The sequence below is a fragment of the Magnolia sinica genome, chromosome 4 (genome assembly GCF_029962835.1).
Source record: "Magnolia sinica isolate HGM2019 chromosome 4, MsV1, whole genome shotgun sequence".
Taxonomy (NCBI): domain Eukaryota; kingdom Viridiplantae; phylum Streptophyta; class Magnoliopsida; order Magnoliales; family Magnoliaceae; genus Magnolia; species Magnolia sinica.
The window spans coordinates 42,878,289-42,886,103 of record NC_080576.1 but is presented as its reverse complement, the minus strand read 5'-3'; the positions used below and the strand labels follow the sequence as shown (position 1 = coordinate 42,886,103).

Here is a 7,815-nt window from a genome sequence, read left to right as displayed (position 1 = left end):
GGTAAACTCCTGATCTTATGTTAGTCGCGTACCCAACCGAAATCATGGCCATTACGAAGGTACACATAATGATTTAATTGCGCACCACCAGCTCGAGTAGATAGTGAATGAATGAATAAGTCAGATGGTGAGTCCGTAACTCCTACCCAGTAAGTACACATACAACCACCACAACACTTCTGATGTGGGACAAGGTTTTGCCCCACTGTATGCATAGTAGCCTGCAAGCACAGTAGCCTGCCAACCACTGGTAGCTCGCCCAAGCCCTTAAGCTCCACCCATATCAGCATCCACCCACATGTGCAACACTAACGGGGCATCACAATCTCAATACCATACATCTCTTAGTTATCACTGGGGTCTAGTACACTCCACACTGGGTGCCACCTCCCTAGCCACACAACTAGTGAGAGGAAAAGACCTCACTATCCGTCTATCTAGTAGTCTGTCAATACCCACCCGGCTCGTCGATAGCGAACCCATTTACGAGTTGGTCAAACTCAACCTAGCTTACAACCCCCTCACTCGAGCGGATAAGGCCCGACCATGACACAGTGGGAGACGTGGCCTACAGGTATTCGACATTCAGGCGCTCATGTATCCACTCGGTCTAGATGTTGAAGCATCCCTTGGCCCTGAGGGTTTTGGAATTTTCACTTACAGACATCCAAAGTGCCCATATGCTATAGCCAAATATTCCTGGTGTCCCATCTGGTCACCCATGATATGCATGTGGAGGCCACAACCCTGATTTGCTACGACTCAGATTGATCATGTCACACAAAGTGTGAGATGCATGAGTCATACCATCTAGTCATGCATCAAACATGCACGTACTGCACTCATGTAGGGCAACTCCATCCCACAAGGAGTCCTATAAATATCTTAGCCCAATGCTATGATCAATCATTCCTCATAACATGCATACAAATGATGCGTATGGGCATGTATCATGATGTTATACTAAGCATGTTCTCAGTGTGTCCTACTAGACTAAGTACACTAGCATGATTATCAGATAAGGCAGACAACAATGATCGATAATCGGCCTTAACCGGTATATTATATACAAAGAGTAGGAGCTAAACGGCATGCCCCTCTTGTGACTGAAGGAGTCCATGTGGTATGTCACACATTAGACTAACATTAGCCTCCAAGATATATATATATATATATATATATATAGGGTCTATTAGAAGGACAATAGATCTAACTCGTACATTGAGATAGGCTCTATATAGTGGATATACTAAATCTGATACTGCACATTCTCCCATTTGCGGCAAGGGATGATGATGTACTCTCCTACAGATAGTGGATGGCTTAGATGACATACTAACATCACAAGTGGGTACTAACATCACGAGCGGGTCTCACATTCGTCCTAAAAAGGTAAATAGACGCTGTGGATGATACAGACATAACACCGAGGTTCTATCAATTGGTTATAAAGATGGGGCACATCTTACGGGGTGAGTCAAGCGAGTATACAACAAGGTGAGTTAAGAGAATGAGTCTAAGTACCACAAGTGGGCTTCCTCACCCTCTTCACAGGTGGGCTTTGGTGGGGTCCTAGGACTATGTGTCCTTTATAAATGGATCAGGTAGCCCGTTCATCATCTATGTGGGCCTTAGATTTGGTCAATAAACTTAGGCAAACACATGTATCTAGGTGGACCATATTTCCTATGGAAGGCCCAATATGACCACAAGATGGGCTCCAAGGTTTGGGTAGTCCTACAGGGTATGGTGGAAAGCATCACTTATCAATGAGGGCTCAACAGTTTGGGTTAGCCCAACAAGGTAAGGTGGGAATCACTACATCAATGTGGGCCCAACAGTTTGGAATAGCCCAACAAGAGAAAGATAGGTATCACTAACATTAATGAGGGCCCAACGGTTTGGGTTAACCCAATAAGAGAAGGTGGTTATCTCTACATTAATGAGGGCCCAATGATTTAGGGTAGCCCAATAAGGGAAAATGGATGGAAATGGGCTTAACAACGGGCCCTATGGAGGTTTACAATGTGGACATAGGTGCGGTCCATTTGGGACTTGGGTTTGACTAACAATGGGGCCCACGACCCTTATACTATCTGGAGGATGGATGGATAGTGCGTGTACAACACACACATCATGGTGGGCCTCACAAGGCATCCCATGGCCTAGGAAGAATGGGTGGATAGTGTGTGTAACACATACATAAAAGTGGGCCTCATGGGGCAGCCCATGGCCTGGAAGAAGTGGATGGACCACATGCATACAACACATATATCATGGTGGGACTTACAAGGTGGCCACACACTCCAAAACATGGATGGGCATTGTGTATAACATATACATCAAGTGGGCCTCACATACAATCACGATGGGCCTCACATACAGCAGGTGGGCCTCATACATAAGTGGGCCTCATAAACATCATAATGGGCCTTTTGGGCATTATAAAGGACAGTCCACTGACGGACGGCCTGGGTGAAACACACTTCACAGTGGGCCTTACACGTATGGTAGGTGGGCCTTGCACGTACAGCAGGTGGGCCCTGCATGTGGCAGATGGGTGCCACCGAGTGGACAGCGTGGATATGAAACACGTACATCATGATAGGTCCCACCGTCCCTTGCTGGATGGTGTGGATAGAACACATACATCACGGTGCATCCCACCATCCCTTACTGGATGGTGTGGATACCACAGGTGTAGGGTGGGTCCCACCATCCTAGCTGGACGGTGGATGGTGTGGATTAAAACATATATCATGATGGGTCCCACCGTCCTTTGCTGGATGGTGTGGACACCACACACATCACGGCAAGCCCCCACCATCCACGTGGCTGGACGGTGGTGATAAAATGCTTACATCATATAAACAGATACATCAGGTGGGTCCACGTGGTGGCCCACAGATCAAGTGATATTTGAATTTTCCCTTCGTCCAGGCCCCACCGTCTGAACGGTCTGAATGCAATGTGTACATCAGGTGGGGTCCACATAGGTGACCCACCAACCTTGGAATCAAAGCTGATATTTGTATTTTCCTTTCATGCAGGCCTTTCCGAAAATGGACAGGCAGTGGGCCACTAGACAGTCCGTCCAGCAAGGTGGGCCTTGCTGTTGGACGGCACGGGCCTGTCGAGAGCTGGACGGTGCAGATATAGCACACGTGCCAAGGTGGGGTCCATGGAAAAGTGGGCCATCAAACCAGGGAGAGAGAGAGAGAGAGAGAGAGAGAGAGAGAGAGAGAGAGAATCAAGTGGTGAAGGGAGCTCCACCACTATGAGCTCCCTATATGTTGAGGGTCAAATATTACATATTAGACCCTAGTTATTGTCTGGATTTACGAACATGATGCTTTTTAATGCCCTGTTTTAATCATGTTTGTGATGCAGAGTGTATTTACGAGCATGGACTAAAAAGGGAGCTTAAAGCATGGATTTAACGCTCTGATGACACTAAATGCAAGGGACGGACTCCAGAGGACCAGGATTGATGGAATTACACACAAAAGATCTGAGAAAATCGGGAAACTGAAGCTCATGTGGCCCAAAAATCGTCCACAATGCAAGATCATGGGGTTTCCACCATTCGTTCAGCTCGAAACTCCATACATGGCCTGATGACCATAAATTAACCGTACATGTCAAATTTTAACACTTAGTTCCCTGTATAAGTGGCCTAATGGACAGATCAGCCCATAAGCAATTGATTTGAGGCCCACCTGGTATCTGGAAATGCTTCAAGTTTGGTCCCAACCACTTAAATTAAATGACGAAGGAGATGGACGGAGCAGATGTATCATACACATCACAGTGGACCCCACTCAAGAGAGTGCATGTACATAGTGTGCACGCACTCGCCATGCACCGTAATACCAAGGTCGGTCACGTTACACTGACCGACAATTTCTATGAAAACTCGACAGCGGACGTACTGCATCTGCCAGTTCTGAGTAGTGGGCCTCACTCATCATCCAGTTCGATGATCCGAACCATTCAATTGTCTCAGGAGACATCTAAGACTAACACCTAGGTGTCATTTTTTTCACAATGCAAATGTCTGCACGTTCCCAGCCGTTAAACGTAGGATGAACGGCGAATTTAATTAGTACAATGGGCCACACAAGAACCTACCAAAACCACTCGTTCCTGACTAGATTTTCATGAGGATTTCAATGGACGGTGTAAATTTCTCATAAAACATCACTATGGGGCCCACCGAACACGTCAGTAGGTCTACGTAAGCCTTACGCGCGTCCGGAAAATTCGGAGATTCGGGGGAGTTGTGGGCCACGATCATCAATCGTTTTGAAGATGTGAACCGTACATAAGGGAGAGAAGGTGGCCATAACACCTTCCAAGAAGTCATTTTTGAGAAATATATATGATCAGCCTTTCAAACTTAGGAGCGAGCGTAAGGGTTTTCGCGGCACAAAAACAGGGTGCGCGTTTGGGACTCTCCCTGCGCAAGAAAAGAGTGAGAAAGCTGGCCACCGACCTTGACTAGCTCTATGAGGGGAGAGAAGAAACATAAGGGGGAGTGTGGAATTTTGCAGGGAGACGGCTTGAACGTGAAGCATAAGAGAGAAAGAGAAGGAAGAAAAGTGGAGGTTGGAGGCAGCCGTGGAAGGGAGTTTTTTTTTAGAGTTCTTTATTTGTTTTTTTTAAAAATTATTTTAGTGAGATCTAGTCCAATCATGTTGGGCTAAACCTATTAGCTAGGGCTAAGAGGTGAAGCTTGTAGCGTGATGGGAGAATTTATGTGTGTGCCCTTTTGTTTAGATTGAATGGATTTTGATTTAATTTTATGGGAATATTTTTAGTTTTTAATGGCCTGTTGTGACTGAAATTACAATGGGTTTGCAATGGCTTTGAGTATTTCTTTTTCCTTATTTTGATTATGACATCAAGAAGCCCTGTTGTTCGCCATTGTCTCCTGGGTATGGTTGGATGGCGGTATCCTTCCTAACCTTCATAATCATCTGATTGGTTGGTAATTAGTTTAATTCTGTTGTCGACTTTGTCTCCTGGACATGGTTTGGTGATAGAATCCATTCTAATTCATATACCTTTCAACTCTTGACAACTATATCAAAGGAAGTTCAGTTTAAATTCCATAATTCATAATGCAGGCATAAGATCTCCCTGATCTCTACAAGTGGATCCTCTGAATCCCTAGTTTCCTTCCTCTGAATTCCTTAAAGTTGTAGATTAATCTCTCACCATTATTCATCACTTTATATCAGATTTAGATTTTATCTCATTCTAGTTCTAGTTCTAGTTAGCTTCAGATTACGTACAGGTTTCAGTCCCTTGGGATTCGACCTCGGTCTCACCGAGTTTATTACTACATCACAACCCTATACTTAGGGAGTGAACAAGTTTTTGGCGTCGTTGACGGGGATTAACGGTTACGTTTTCTGAAATTAATTAGTTTTAGAATTAAGTTAGGATTAGGATTTTACTAACTTTAGGTTAAAGGTTTTTATTTTATTTTATTTTTAGGAACTATTATTTTATTTTTAGAAACTAACCTGTTTTCCTGATTTTGTAGGACCCTGACAGGAGTTTCTAAATTGGTAATTCCTTCCTAATTTCTCTACTTTTTCTACTCTTAAAATTAAGGTTTAAATTTTAGAAATTTTCTAATTCTAGTATCTGCCTATCTGTAGGAAATAGGTTATTTTTAGAAACTTTCCTCTTTTGTTTTTAGAAACTAGGTTAGTTATTTCCCTTTTTAGAAATTAACTTTCTAATTTTAACTCTTTTAGAATCTAACTTTGTTTCCTAATTTATTTTTAGAAATTTTCTACTTGTAGAATGTTTGTTTAGAAACTAACCTTCCTATTTTGTAGGCCTTTAAGCTAGAAATTTCTAATTCGGTAAGCTTCTTCTCTCTTTCTATTTTTCGGTTCTCTTTTAGTAATTTACTTTCTAGTTTAGGACTTTCCTAATTTATTTTAGAAATTTTCACTTTCGTTTAAGAATTCCTTCTTTTAGAAATCAGTTTACTGCTATCTTTCTTTTAAAAGATTGTTCTTCTCTTTTTAGAATCTAACTTATTTTGTTTTATTTTGCAGGTTTTTAACTTAGGGACTCCAATTTGGTAATTTCTTTCCAACTCTCTCTTTCTTTCTAGATTTTCTTTTCCTTTCTTAGGATTAGGTTTTGAATTTAATTGAGGGCTGTGAGTGTTTCATGCCCAAGTGGGCCCGTGACAACACTCGACGTCTCTTGACTAAAGGAGGATTGGTTGAGGGGTTGACTATCCATCGCAGGACTAGACACCACTCGAAATCTCCTGAGTTAATTGAAGTTATGGCTGAAGACCAACCTCCTCTACTTCCACCCAGGGTGGAGGATATCCAAGATGAGAATGAGGTGCATCAGGCACCCCCACCTCGTACTTTACGAGATTATCTACAACCGGCGGGAGTGAGTACGCCCTCATGCATGATTTTTCCTAAAAACACAGGACAAATGGACATCAAGCCAGGAGTTATCCAACTCCTTCCTAAATTCCATGGACTTGAATCAGAAAGTCCATATTTACATTTGAAAGAGTTCGATGAGATTATAGCTACATTATATTTTCCTAATGTATCTGAGGATACAATCAGGCTGAAACTCGTTCCTTTTTCCTTAAAAGAGAAAGCTAAGATGTGGTTACATTCACTGCATCCTAGATCCATTGGTACATGGAACGACATGCAAAGGGAATTCATAAAAAAATTCTTCCCACATCATAAAACGATTACCCTCAGAAAAGCAATCATGAACTTTGCCCAAAAGGAAGATCAAACATTCTTCCAATGTTGGGAAAGGTTCAAAGATTTAATCAGTTCATGCCCACAACACGGATTTGAAACGTGGCGCATTACAAATTTTTTCTATGATAGACTGACATCGTCCATGTGCCAAATGGTCGAGACAATGTGTAATGGCGAATTCATTAATAAAAATGTTGACGAGGTATGGGATTACCTCGATAGTCTTGCTGAAAAAACACAATCATGGGACTATTACCCAAAGTCGAACACCACGTCTAGGCCGACTCAATTAAAGGAGAAAGGTGGATTATATCTCTTGAAAGAAGAGGATGATCTCAAGTGTAAAGTGACTATGCTCATAAGGAAAGTTGAGGCCATAGAAGGAAAGAAGGACAAGGTTAATGAAATTGTTTGCGGCATCTGTGATTGCAACATTCATACAACTGAAAATTGTCCTACAATACCTGCCTTTCGAGGAGTGTTGAATGAACAAGCTAATGCCATAAACAACTATCAAAGACCTTTTACTGGACATAATTCCAATACGTACAATCCTGGTTGGAAAAATCATCCAAACTTTAGTTGGAGGAATGGACAAACGGCTACCCCTCAAGGTTTCTTTAATCAAAATCCAAATCAAGTGAAACCTCAAGAGGAACCGGTTCAAAATTCCATATAAGAGCTGACTCAGGCAATGCGGGGAATTACAGATTTTATGCAAAAGATAGATTCTCGTATGACGGTTATAGAAAAGGGGATGCTTCCTGCACAACCTCTCCCCAATCCTAAACCGCAGTATGATATTAATGATCCCAGCTCTTCAAATCAGATGGGGCATGCTAAATCCATCACCACTCTTAGGAGTAAAAAGATCATTGATAAAACTCTTCCGGTTAGGCCTGAAAAGCCTCAAGAAGCAGAAAAGGACAACAATGATGGATCTAGTGATGCCCTACAAAAATTAGAACCAGAACTTCTAGAGAAGCCAGTTGCTCCGTTCCCCCAATAGTTGGTTTCACCAAAACCTCTCTCTAACTCTCAGGATATC

At 42.6% G+C, this 7,815-nt stretch overlaps 1 non-coding gene across 1 annotated transcript; it reads right to left on the bottom strand.

Annotated features, from left to right (window-relative positions):
• Positions 1 to 6,753: 6,753 nt before the first annotated feature.
• Positions 6,754 to 6,860, bottom strand: LOC131244759 (small nucleolar RNA R71). The gene has a single exon (XR_009170537.1). It is a non-coding gene; the product is annotated as a small nucleolar RNA R71 (small nucleolar RNA).
• Between the last annotated feature and the right edge of the window lie 955 nt (positions 6,861 to 7,815).